Source organism: Bufo bufo, chromosome 3 (assembly GCF_905171765.1).
Source record: "Bufo bufo chromosome 3, aBufBuf1.1, whole genome shotgun sequence".
Lineage (NCBI taxonomy): Eukaryota > Metazoa > Chordata > Amphibia > Anura > Bufonidae > Bufo > Bufo bufo.
Window position 1 is genome coordinate 301,388,896 of NC_053391.1, and position 13,366 is coordinate 301,402,261.

The window sequence follows — 13,366 nt, forward strand, 5'->3', positions numbered from 1 at the left end:
TTCCCTGTCTGCAGTATGTATAGGACTAAAAGTCCCAGCTGTACGGTACAGTGAAATTGCAGATACACACAGAATCTTTACCTGTTCTTGTGCAATGCTCTTGCAGACAACCCTAGAGTACAGAAGAGACAACTCCTCTGGTCTGTCAGACACAAAGCAGACAGCTTAGCCAGCAGATCAAGCAGTGAACAGGGTGTGACTTGTGCCTCCAAACAGCACAGCCTTCACAGTGACTGTACAGAGGCAGGCTTGCTCCCTCGTGTCAGAGAACGGAAATAGACTGACAGCAGGTCATGTGACACTTGGCTAGGAGAACAGGGCCACTGTAGATGAAGTGAATTGAAAACTCCTAACATTTTGCTTAGTTAGAAACATACAAAGAATAAAAAAATAACTTGGACAATCCCTTTGAAGGGTTTCTGTCACCCCACTAAAGTGATTTTTTTTTTTTTTTTTTGGGCTAGTTAAATTAGTTATATAGCGATATATTAAAATATAATAGTGTTCCTTACTTTGATCCAGCAGTTTAGTCAAAAAACGAAGTTTTATCATATGCAAATTCGGTCTCTACCAGCAAGTAGGGCGTCTACTTGCTGGTAGCTGCTGCAGAAATCCGCCCCCTCCTCTTGTTGATTGACAGGGCCAGCCGGGATCTCCTCCTCCGGCCAGCCCTGTCGGCATTTCAAAAATCGCGCCCGTGTTGAATCTGCGCAGGCGCTCTGAGATGAGGAGGCTCGTCTCCTCAGAACTCCCTCAGTGCGCCTGCGCCGATGACATCATCGAAATAGAAGACGTCATCGGCGCAGGCGCACTGAGGGAGTTCTGAGGAGACGAGCCTCCTCATCTCAGAGCGCCTGCGCAGATTCAACACGGGCGCGCGATTTTTGAAATGCCGACAGGAGTTTAGTCAAAGGGATTGTCCAAGGTAGAGACCGAATTTGCATATGATAAAACTTCGTTTTTTGACTAAACTGCTGGATCAAAGTAAGGAACACTAATATATTTTAATATATCGCTATATAACTAATTTAACTAGCCCAAAAAAAAAAAAAAATCACTTTAGTGGGGTGACAGAAACCCTTTAAACCATCCTTTTTCTAGCATACTGGTCTAATTTTATCTTATATTACATACTTAACCCATCAAAATGCCAAATTAAGAACACAAAAGGTCGTATGTAAAGAGATCCAGTGACTTATTAAAAAAAAAAAGGATACTAGTTAGAATTTGAGTGGGCTTGTAAAGTTTGAATCTGAGGAGGATTGGTTTTCCTGCATACTCAGTCCAATAAAGGGACTGTCCAATGTAAAAAAAAGAAAAAAATTGTCTTACAATAGTGTAAAACAAAGTAATGCTTTAGCACAGTTCCAGTGCTGATAAGTCCTTGAATTTTATTCCAGTCCCAGCGGTGTTAACATAACCTATGACTGCTGCAACCATTGATTTGCCCCAGGAGTAACTGTTATTGACATGTTATCACTACAGCTAGTGAATGGCTGCAGCTGTCACTTTTTGTGTTAACTCTTCAAGCTGGAGCAGAAGGAACCAGGATTGGCCATCAGCACTAGAGTGGTAAGATATTATTTGTCTTGCACCATTGCAAGATGTTTCATTTCAATCCCTTTTTAATAATCTCATATTCATTCAAGCAATGGCAACATTTAGTTGTCTTTATTTAAAATTTCCTTGAAAAGCAACTTCTTGCCTTTATCTTTAGAGGGGTGGTCCAGCCATTGGGCAGTAATAGCTGAAGCTGGTTAACTTATCCAACATTGGGTTCTCAGTGTGGTTTTTTTTTTTTTTTTTTTTTTTTGCAGGGACTGATCAGGAACAAACAATACCTGTTCCTGACAGTTACCCTGTGTAAACCCTGCAGCAGCTCACGTGACAGACACTTCCATCTCTAAAGGACATCTGTCAGCAGATGTGTACCTATAACACTGGCTGACCTGTTGCATGTGCACTTGATCGCTGAAGGCATCTGTGTTGGTCAAATGTTCATATTTGCCTGCATAGCTGGGAAAATTTATATTTTAATACACTTATATGAGTGTGTAGGAGCAACAGCAGTTTTGCTGTTACACCTAGAGGTTCTGCACTTTGTCAGGGCCAGGCAGTGAAAACGTCCTCAACTGCCTGGCCCTGTCCTGTCAAAGTGGAGATAGGATGGCAGTTGCAGAATTACTAGGTGTAACAGCAACACCCCAGTTGCTCCTATGGGCTATGTTGCTTATATTAAAACCTTTTTCTCAGCAATGCGGGCACACACAAACATGGAATCAACACAGATCCGTTGAGCTGCCAAGTTCACATGCAAAAGGTCCGCCAGTTTCATAAGTACAAATCTGGTACCACATTAAAGGGAATCTGTCAGCAAAGAAACCACAAGGATGTGGTGCTGACAAACTTCATGGTAATGAGTGAAGGTACTGGCCATCTTGTTCCCATGCTGCACTTTAGTAACCCTCTAGAGTAGTCTGAGCATACAGCAGACTTTCCCTTCCAACTCAATCAACCCCCAAGAGTATCTTCACACATAGTGGTTACACTGCAGTTTGTCTGGATTAGCTGAAAATTTGTATTGCAAGAAAGCGGGTGATCTTTTAAGAGATCTCACCTACACTAGATACAACAAAAAAATCAGCATGGATATGAGGTGTGGATTTCAAATCTGCAGCATGTAAATTTTGTTCCCATAGATTTTCACTGCAAGTTTTACCTTTTGCAATGCACAGGGTGAAATATGCGCAAAGTCACAATCTGTGTGTGAAATGCCATAGATTGTCTGTGGATTTGTGAGAATCTGTGACAGATTTTTGGGAACCTAAGGGTAGCTAGCTGCACATAAGTGCAGATGACTGCACATAAGATTTGAATGGATTTTTGCGTTTCTGCACCATATCTGCTTCCAAATCTGCTATTTCGAAAAGCTGTTTTTGTTGCAGATTAGAAAATGGTGAAATCCACAGCTAGAAAGGCAAACCTAATTGACATGCTGTGGTTTTGGAAACTGCACAAAAAATCTGCAGTGTACATGAGATTTGTGTAAACTCATACTTTGCTGGTATTGTAAGGGTACTTTCACACTAGTGTCGCTGGATTCTGGCAGGCAGTTCTGTTGCCAGAACTGCCTGCCTGATCCGGCAATCTGTATGCAAACGGATACCATTTGTAGACTGATCTGGATTTAGATCATCTCACAAATGTATTGCAATACCGGATCCGTTTCTCCGGTTGTCATCTGGAAAAATTGATCCGGTATTTTTTTTTCAAATTTTTACCAGATTAGTTTTTCCAGAACACTTGGGGCTGGATCTGGCATTCCGGCAAGTGTTCTGGAATTTTGGACGGAGAAAACCGTACAGTGACTGAAGGGAAGACATCCTGATGCATACTGAATGGATTGCTCTCCATTCAGAATGCATTAGGATAATACTGATAAAAAAAAATTCCGGTATTGAGCCCCTAGGACGGAACTCAATACCGGAGAAGAAACGCTAGTGTGAAAGTACCCTAATACACTGTGGATTTTCTGCATGGAAATCTATGCAGAGAAAGCACATGTATTATGTAACATGTGGGTGGGGTAAGCCTGATCTAGTCATTATAAGCTAGAGGTCATGCCTGTTTACCTTAGAGAACATGTCGCCATGAAATGCAGGAGGAGCCGAGCCATTTGGCATGTAGTTTTGGTGAAAATGTCTGCCTTTTCTGATACTGACAGCTATGTATACACAGTATGCTACTACAGCTCCCAATCACTGATACTTGTGCATGGGATTGCACCAGAATAGAGACTTAAATGTATAAAGAACACATTTTACTGTCTTTTTCCACAAAACTATCTGCAGCCTGCACTACTGCATTTTGTGGTGACGGGTAGAGATAAGCAAATATCATATTTTGAAAGTCGTTCACGCTTCGTTAACTGGTAAAAGACGAATTGCGTTATGGTTTCTGTTACCACAGACCATAACGCAATTCTATAACTAAATGCGCTTAGAGGCATTCCGTTATAATAGAAGTCTATTGGCTGCAAAACTGATCTGTCCCGTTTCCATTATGCAGGGGAGTCCTCTCCTAGATAACTGAAATGGGATGGATCCGTTTTGCAGCCCATAGACTTCTATTATGATGGAATGACTTTAAAGGCATTCCTTTATGCATTCCCTCATAGAATTGCGTTATGGTCCATGGTAACTGACTCCATAACGCAATTCGCCTTTTACCAGTAAACGAAGCGTGAACGAATTTCATAGCCTGAAATTCGCTAATCTCTAGTGACAGGTCGTCTTTAACCTAGTGAGTTTAATTGTATGCAAAGCTGGACTGCTCCTTGAAAAGGAAAAGCAACAAGTTGTTGAAAAAAATTCTCATTACAATTTGTGAAGGATTTTCTGGTATTGTTATTCACCAGGGATCAGCAACCTTCGGCACTCCATCTGTTGCGAACTACAATTCCCAGCATGCTCCATTCATTTCTGTGTGAGTTCTTAGAGCAGAGCAAGTATGCATGCTGGGAGTTGCAGTTTCACAACAGCTGGAGTGCTGGAGGTTGCCCACCCATTATTAAAAAGGTGTATAACCAGAAAAAGTAATGCAGCTGCATGTCCTTCCCCAACAATGTCTGACCCAAACTAATATATTCTTGGATCTCTATATAGGTGCGGCTGTACTGCGGTCAAGAAACTTGCAGCCGATTGGCCCGCAGCAACTTTTGTTTAACTAATGAAGAAGTCATTATATAGCCGGTCGGCACTGTTTATGGCCGTATTGTATTGAAGGTGCCATGCGGCCATTAACAATTAAGACTATCCAGTGTGGTTGTCATTAGGCTAATTGAACGGTTCTTGACCACAGCACAGCCGTCCCCTAATTATTTTAGTTGGCCCACAGTCAGCTAGGACATAAATGACGCCTTGCCTATAAAGTGTTGAAAATGTTGGGTTTCTTCTTTTTTTTTTTTTTTTTTTAAATAATTGCTGAGCTTGAAAAGTTGCTGCTCCTTCAGGTATGTGCCTAACTGACTGCGTTAGTGCAGCATTTTCTTCTCAAGCGCCTAAATAAGAACATCACGTAAAAATATTCTTTAACTTTGAAACAAAATATACCACAGAATTCATTAGTTTTGGGAATGTAATAGTTATCTGTACTCCCCTTTTTTTTTCTTCCCCCCAATAAGATGCACATACAAGGCTGGGTTCACATCATGTTTGTCCCACGTTTAACCTATATGCTGGGGGGAAAAAAAGATGCAGGAGTGTAGTACACTCCACTTTTCCATCTTGCAAAAAAAGTATAGTTTAAGTGGATATGTTTTTACATTGGAACCGTATGGTGATGTGTATACATTAAATATGGGATAAAATTGTGACGTGAACACAACCTAACTGATCAGTTCCCAGAAACCTGTGTTGATAATATCTAACTCTGCCTCTTTTTTTTGGTTTTGCTGGTTGTAAAGGTTTGGATTGGAGAGGGCTCACTGGATCCCAATCCTGGAACTGGATCATTGGATTCAAATCATAGGAAGGAGTGAATAGGATAGGGAGAAAGCATTACCAGGATTCATGGAGCGGGATCAGATAACAAGGATCATAGGAGTGGATTCCTGCCCATCTTAACCGCATTCATGTGGATTTTTTATTTTTTTTTAAATCCTCAATTGGCTATTGTATAGAAATTTTTGGAAGCGCTTAGAATGCAAGAAGGAGTGCAATTTTTTTGTTTAATAAAGAGGAGGCCAGAGGCAAGATGGAGCCATCTTCTGGGAAGGATACATCACGAATAGATGGTAATCAAAAGGGATATGGGGGTGGGGGTTTGAATAAATTGGTACAATGTTTCTAAGTTTGAATCGTAGGTGTCAATTTTTTTTCATTTTTTTTTTTTTCTTAATAGGGTTTCAATTTGGCTTTTGAGGATCTTGTTTGCATATAATCAATAAATGATTTAAATGTGTTCTTTTGTGTGTACCTTCTGCTTCACAAGGAAAGTCGGTAAAAACGTAACCTATTTTTATGAATGCACAGTGCAAGGATGGGGTCAGACAATTATACTCTTGAAAGGTTTGATAATGAAGAGGACTGGTTGCTGTACCAGACATGACCTACAGCTGGAAATGTAGGGCTGTGGGTGTGCCCTGTTAAAAACAGGCAAGGGTGAATTTGCGTGCAGCAAAACCGGTTGAGGATTTTGAAATGTGCAGCATGTCAATTTACCATGTGGAGTTGTCATGGTTTTGTTGCAGGCTGTGGCACAACTGCGAGCTGGTGCATTCTTTAAAGAGGTTGTTCAGGTCTGAACCCAGACATACCCATATTTTCACCCAGACAGCCCCCCCGATGTTGGCATCGGATCATGTCATGCTCTGATGTGCAAGGGCTTTTTTATTTATAATACACTGCTGGGTGTAAGCTTACGCCCAACAGTGGTGTGTTCGGTGATGTCACCGGCTCTGGGTGAAAAATTGAGGTATGTCAAGGTTCAGCTCTGAACCTGGACAACTCCTTTAAACAGTGTGTCAGCACCCACTCACTCCAGAGGATAGGTTATCATTAAAGTCTTTTTAAAATTGCCCAACAAACCTGATCGTTTTTTTGCTTTAGCTTACTGATGGATCTGCAGCAAACTCTCCTAAAGTCCCAAATTAAAGAAAATGAATACTCTCCTTCTCTGGAGCTTGTCGAGTCCCATGCCAATCTCTGTAGAATGTGGCGTCCTACCATGTCTTTTGACATGGTATTGGACCTCATTGCAGGAGATGGGGTTCTACAGAGCCCAGCATGGGAATTCTCTTTTCTGCTGCTGCCTGTGAATTCACAGTTAAAGGGGTTATTTCTAATAACCCCAACATAAAATGAAGGGGAAAAAAACATGGTTATGTATAACATTGGTGTGAACAAAATGCATGTCATTGTGTAGCTAAATGTATGGGATGTCAGGAAGGTGCCCTCTCATGCTAGCTAAGCCAGTGTGCTTAAAGGTGTCTGGGATTCTGATGGCCCATCCTCTGGTGGGGGTCTGGCTCTTAGCACTCTACACTGATCAACTAGGATACTTTCAGCTGGCAAGTATGCATGCAACAGGCATGCCAGTCTTGATAAATGTCCCTGAGGTAATGATGGCAAATAATTTGATCAAAGTGTATAGGAAAATAAAACAATAATGGAGTTCCTACTCTCGCATCTACAGGTGCATCTAGTTAATTTTATTTCAGTAATTCGGTTAAATTGAATGCTTTCAAAAATAGGAGTGTTTAAATTAATTTTGTAGCATGAAAACAAACCACAGCCAATGTCATTAAGAGCTACCTGACCTGTCTAGTGTGGTCCTTGGTTTTATGATGCTGTTTGATCACTAATGTTCTCTAACAAACCTCTGAGGCCTTCATAGAACTTCTGTAGTTATACTGAGAATAAATTACACACAAGAGGACCCCATTTACTAATAAGGTGCCTTCTGAAGGAATTGGTTACACTGGATTTTAAATAGGGGTATGGCCTCATTCACACATAAGTGGACCACGGTCCGTGAAAACCCATCCTGCTGAGTGCATGGCGTCATTGGTTGCTTTGCTGCTGTGCACTTTGTGCTGCCTCTGCTGTACAGTAACGCTCGTATGATTTGAGTTTTACTGTACAGTTGCACAAAGAACACGGTGTCATATCAACCAATGATGTCGTGCACTTGGCAGGCTGGGTTTTCATGGACTGTGGTCCACGTATGTGAATGAGGCCTATCGGAGTACAGGGGACTGAATACAAATGCATGCCACACTTTTCAAATTTATATTTATTAAAAATGTTGAACTATATCACTCTTCACTTCAAACACACATGCTTCTTTGGGTGGATCCATCACATAAAATCTCAATAAAATACATTTATGTTTGGGTGTAAAGTGGAAAAACTCAAGGGGTATGAATACTTTTTCAAGGCACTGTATATTCAGCATGAAGTAACATGGACTCCTGCAAGTGGAGCAAGCCTTATCTGACTCTTTTGTACAATACTGTAGATTCCATCTTGAATTTTGTTGATGACTCTTTGGTCAGGAATGTCAGATCTATGACAAGTCTTCTACCTTGATCTTGCTAGGGTATAGCAAAGATCCTTGAATAAATTCTTTTAGTCTCTCTGATATAATGGGGCTTCTTTTAGCAGCATCATTTTATTTTCTTTTTTTTCTTTTCTGGATTTAAGAAAAATGAATTGCGGGGAAAGATTAGGTAGTAGTCTTGTAATGGTTGAGAAGACCCAAGATTGTGATGTGATTTAGTATCACCTAGATTCAAATTTCTGAAGGCATTCTTCCACAAATGTAGTGCTTATGATGTCATAGGTCTGAGTCCGAAAACTGTTTCTTCATGAAAGTGGGGGATGCCAGTGGATTTTTGCACTGATGATATATCCAGTTGTGTGAGGGCCTGAACCCTTGACGTAACTAAAAGACGTCTGTGTCTTTTTTGAGGGCTAAATAAGCTCCTGCCCATTCTTTCAGCCAGGGCACACTTTTAGTGCATGTGGAAAGAGCCATATTCTTGATATATGGAGGGTATCCATATACATAATTTCAGATGCTAAGTTGGAGGATGGGCATTTTCTTCACCATCTTTGTAGACCTCCCTAAAGGTCTTGTCATATGACTAAGCCAGACCCTCAATGGCCTGGCAATTGGCACTGAAGCTTTTGTCCTGCAAGATGATGCTGATAACATATACAACCCTAACTTCTGATTTTAAGTACTTTTTTTTTTTTTCTTCTCCCTATAGTAATTCATACTACTTCACACTCTGCATACATGTGGAATTCTGAAATAAAAACATACCTACAGGATGAGTAATGGTGGCGTCAAACCATTCACATACTGGGGAAACAATTGCGTCTCTTAAAGAGGACCTTTTCATCGGCCCAAACAGCCTGGGAGAAGGAGATGCCCAGGAGAACAAGGGCAGTCTCCACCTACTATAACCAAGTCCCCTAAGTCTCCGCCTAGTTCAACTCAGTGACCAAACATACCGGAGGGCATAGCAGGAGAACGGAGCGGCTCCCAGGGATAATAGTAAGTGCAGTGAGATCCCTGGGCGCCGCTGTATATATCATGATACTTAGTTCACAATGTTTGGACCGATGAAAGGTCCTCTTTAAGTAATTCCAAATCTTCTGTACGTTTAGCAACGTGTGCATGAAACACATACACGTTTAGTCACAGATTAACCAAGGATTTTGCAGTGGATTTGTGGCAAACTCTGCAAAAAAAAATCTACATGTGAACTTGACTAAAAGTTGGTTAACATTATGAAGGTATTCCAAGTTATTGATATTGAAGGTCTGATACCTGGGACCTGTACCAATCTGTTTTTGGCAGTTGCCGATCACTAAACAGTGGACAGAGCTGGAAGCTGAAGGCTCCATCAACTGTGTAGTTTTTGACACGGGCATACTACAGCTCAGCTATCTTTCTAGTTACAGTACATTGGAAAGACCACCATACAGTGGACAGAGCCTTCTGTTTCATTTCTGTCCACTGTTAACCGCTTGCCGCACATGTAACGCTGATAGGCGTCCAGGCGGCAGCGCTCTCGGGGCTCAGCGACACCTATTGGCGTCATCTCGTGAGCCCTGAGATTTCCTGTGAACGTGCGCTCACAAGTTCAACTTCAGCCTGCCAGCAGCGATCATTCGCTGGCAGGCTGTAGATTTTTAAAATAACCAATGAATGAATCACCACACACACATTACACCCTTCCCCTGTCACTTATTAACCCCTGATCACCCCCCTGTAAGGGTCCCTTATCACTGCCAGTTACTTAGGTACTTGTTAGGTAGTTAGCGCCCAGCCCACCGAACCGCAGTCACTGATTAGTCGCTGATTAGCGTCATCGCTGTCGCTAATCAGCACTAGTACTATATAGTATCTGTAAGTGATCAATAGGGTCACCTTAGGCTCTACAAAAAACGCAGTGTTTGCCCGATCAGGCCTGATCTTGTGCGCACACTTGCGTTCAGTCCGCCCCACCGCAGTGACAGAATATTTTTTTTTCTGATCACTTCAAAAACACCGTAAATTCGCTGCAGCGCTATAAAGATCACTTTTTTTTTGTTTCAATCATTTTTATTGAAAATTTTTAACAATACAAAAGATGCATACCATGAATTACAATATCAATACAATCCAGAGAGTCGATGATACATATGGATATTCATAGATTTAATATTATAAATTATGTGTCAAGTATCAACACATATAAGCAAGTGTTATAAGGACATAAAATAACACACACTCATAATAACACAAATAACTCAAAAGAAGAAAGTAAAATAAAAGATAAAAAACAAAGAATAAATATTGCCTTGATGCTAATAACATTACAGTAGTATAATGATCAGACAGTTTTAGAGAGACACATCATGGGGTTGGTTTGAAGGCTTGGGCATGAATAACATCCATAGCTCCCATTGATACAAGAATTTATCCACTCTATGATCTTTGTATGCCATTACTTTTTCATAAGCACAGTTATTTTGGACTCTGGCAAGAATTTCAGCCTCAGAAGGGATGGTTACTGATTTCCAATATTTGGTCAGAGCTAATTTAGTCACAAGTAGCAGATGTGCCTCCGGAATTCTACTCCTGGGTGGAATAGCTTGTATACCCTTGAAAAAGAGAGCAGTGTTCACATTTTTGTTAACTGTAATACCACAAAATTTAGAGGCAACTTCAAATATATCTGACCAAATCTTTAAAATCAACGGGCACCCCCAAAGGATATGTAGTAGTGTACCCTTGTGTCCGCATCCACGCCAACAAAGATGAGATGTACCAGGATAGATTTTGCTCAATTTGTCAGGGGTATAGTACCATCTTAAACATGACTTTATAGCAGCCTCATATAAAGATGTGCTGTGAAAGGTTTTGGAGATGAATTTGAATGTTTCCATCCAATCAACCTCAGGTATAATTGCTTCCAGTTCCTTGTCCCATGCCAGAAGTGGTGCAGATTTGGTAAAAGTGGATTTCATGCCTATAGCTTGGTATAGAAATCTTATTCCCTCCTTTCTATCCGGTCTTGTTGGTAAGGCCCACATTTCAAAGATTCCCTTGTACGCTAACACTTGGTAAGGAGATACTGATTGTAAGAGATGCCGAACCTGTAGGTATTTAAAGAAATCTCCTCTAGGAATCATAAATTCCTCCTGGAGTTCACTAAAGGACTTTAAGGATCCGTTACTGTATAGTTGACTCAGTGTGTTGATACCTAAGGGGCCCCATGGTGATAAGTCTAACTCTGGAATATGTAATTCCACTAGCTGTAAAGGTGATAAATCTAGCAGTGAGACCGGAACCGGAGCACATTTCCTGTGAAAGAGACACCAATGGTAGATTGAGGTCTTCATCACAAGAGGTAAAGGCTGAACCCTAGATTTAGTGACACTCAAGCTATTAATCAGGAGAATTTTTAAATGACCGTTTGGGGCTGACGTAGATTCAATTTGTACCCAGGGAGTTTGAACGTCCATATTCCACTACCTCTTCAATGCCTGTATTTGGGTGGCCAGGAAGTAATCCCTAAGATCTGGAAGGCTAAGACCTCCTTTGGTTTTGTGCTTTGTGAGAGTGCTAGTTGCGATTCGAGGTTTACTTCCCGACCATACAAAGCAGCTGAGTAGGCCTTGTGCCTTCTTAAAAAAGAAGTTGGGGACTTTTATAGGAACCATTCTAAAAATAAATAAAAGCTTAGGTAAAATAAACATTTGGAAGGTCGCAATGCGGCCTACCCAGGATATTTCAGATTTGCTATATGTGGCAAAGTCTTGCTTGATCATCTCTAATAAGGGGAGATAATTGGTACTAAACATAGTGGAAAAGGTTGGAGGTAAATTTACACCCAGGTATTTTATGCTATCACATCTCCAATCGAAGGGGAAGGCACTTTTTAAGGAGTCTATCATGTTACTTTCCATGTTTAGAGGGAGGATTTGGGACTTGGATTCGTTGACCTTATAATATGATAGGCGACCATACTCTTTAATAATAGTAAGAGCTACCGGAAGGGCAGTTTGAGGTGATGAGAGTGTCATAAGCACGTCGTCTGCATACATGGAAATGCAATGTTTAGTCTTCCCAATCTGTATTCCAGGTACATCTGGGTTGAGTCTAATGGCCTGGGCCAGGGGCTCCATCGCTAGAATAAAAATCAAGGGTGAGAGGGGGCACCCCTGACGCGTGCCATTAGTTAGGGGAAATGATGAAGATAGAGCCCCATTGATAAACACCTTAGCTGAGGGGTTCGAGTATAGGGCTCGTATTGCTTCAATGAATGCCCCACCTAGTCCCATTGTTCCCAACACAGAGAAGGCGAACGACCAGTTCAATCGGTCGAACGCCTTCTCTGCATCCAAGGTCACCAACAGTGCATGAGTCCCCCTACGATTTATGGCATCTATGATATTCAATACTCTGCGAGAGTTATCTGTAATTTGCCTACCCTTGACAAATCCTGTCTGGTCCGAAGATGTAAGGATTGGTATAATATCTGATAATCTTGTTGCTAAAATCTTGGCATACATTTTCAGGTCTGTGTTTAACAGAGATATGGGTCTGAAATTCTGGGGTCTATCTGGCGATTTGCCAGGCTTTGGTAGGGCTACTATTGTTGCAGACAACATCTTGGCCGGGAAAGAACCCTCTATAAATGCTTTATTATATACCGGCGACAAGTGGGGAATGAGCTTGTCCTGAAAAGTGCTGTAGTAAATATTGGATAGACCATCTGGGCCAGGGGACTTATGAGGGTGGAGCGAGGAAATGGCTTTAACAATCTCAGGGATACTAATAGGGAGGGACAATTCGCTCCTCTGCTGGTCATTTAGGGCCGGGAGGTTTAATTTTTCCAAGTATGAGTCAATTTCAAGGGGCGAAGTAGGGTTTATCTCAGGGGAGTCTTTTAAGTTATATAGGGCTGAGTAATATTTAACAAATTGATCTGCCATAGCCTTTGGATCATAAATCTTATGACCATCAGTCGGGTGGACCAAGTAAGGGACTCTGGCCTTGGCTGCCCTTGTTTTTAGGCGGCAGGCCAATAATTTTCCTGCTTTATTATCTTGCGAATAATATCGGGCTTTAGTGGCCCTCAGGTTCTTCTCATATGTAAAGAGAAGACACTCCCTGAGTCGTGTTCTCAGGGCATGTATTTGAGCAGTCCTTTCTGCGGACGGGGAGGATTTATTCAGGGATTCCAGAGAAGTAAGTTGAGACATTATGTCATGTAATTTTTGTTCCCTTAGTTTTTTTGCCTGGTGACCCAATTTGATAAATATGCCTCTAATGAAAGCCTTATGGGCATTCCACAGGCTATAGG

The 13,366-nt window shown here is 41.4% G+C and overlaps 1 protein-coding gene across 1 annotated transcript in view; it reads left to right on the forward strand.

Moving 5' to 3' along the window:
* The window catches only part of SRSF1 (serine and arginine rich splicing factor 1), a 117,466-nt gene extending 111,764 nt beyond the window's left edge, over positions 1-5,702 (forward strand). Inside the window, exon 7 of the mRNA XM_040422227.1 lies at positions 5,465-5,702. The gene's annotated coding sequence lies outside the window, so the exon portion shown is untranslated. The remainder of the gene's footprint in view (positions 1-5,464) is intronic.
* Positions 5,703-13,366: the final 7,664 nt, after the last annotated feature.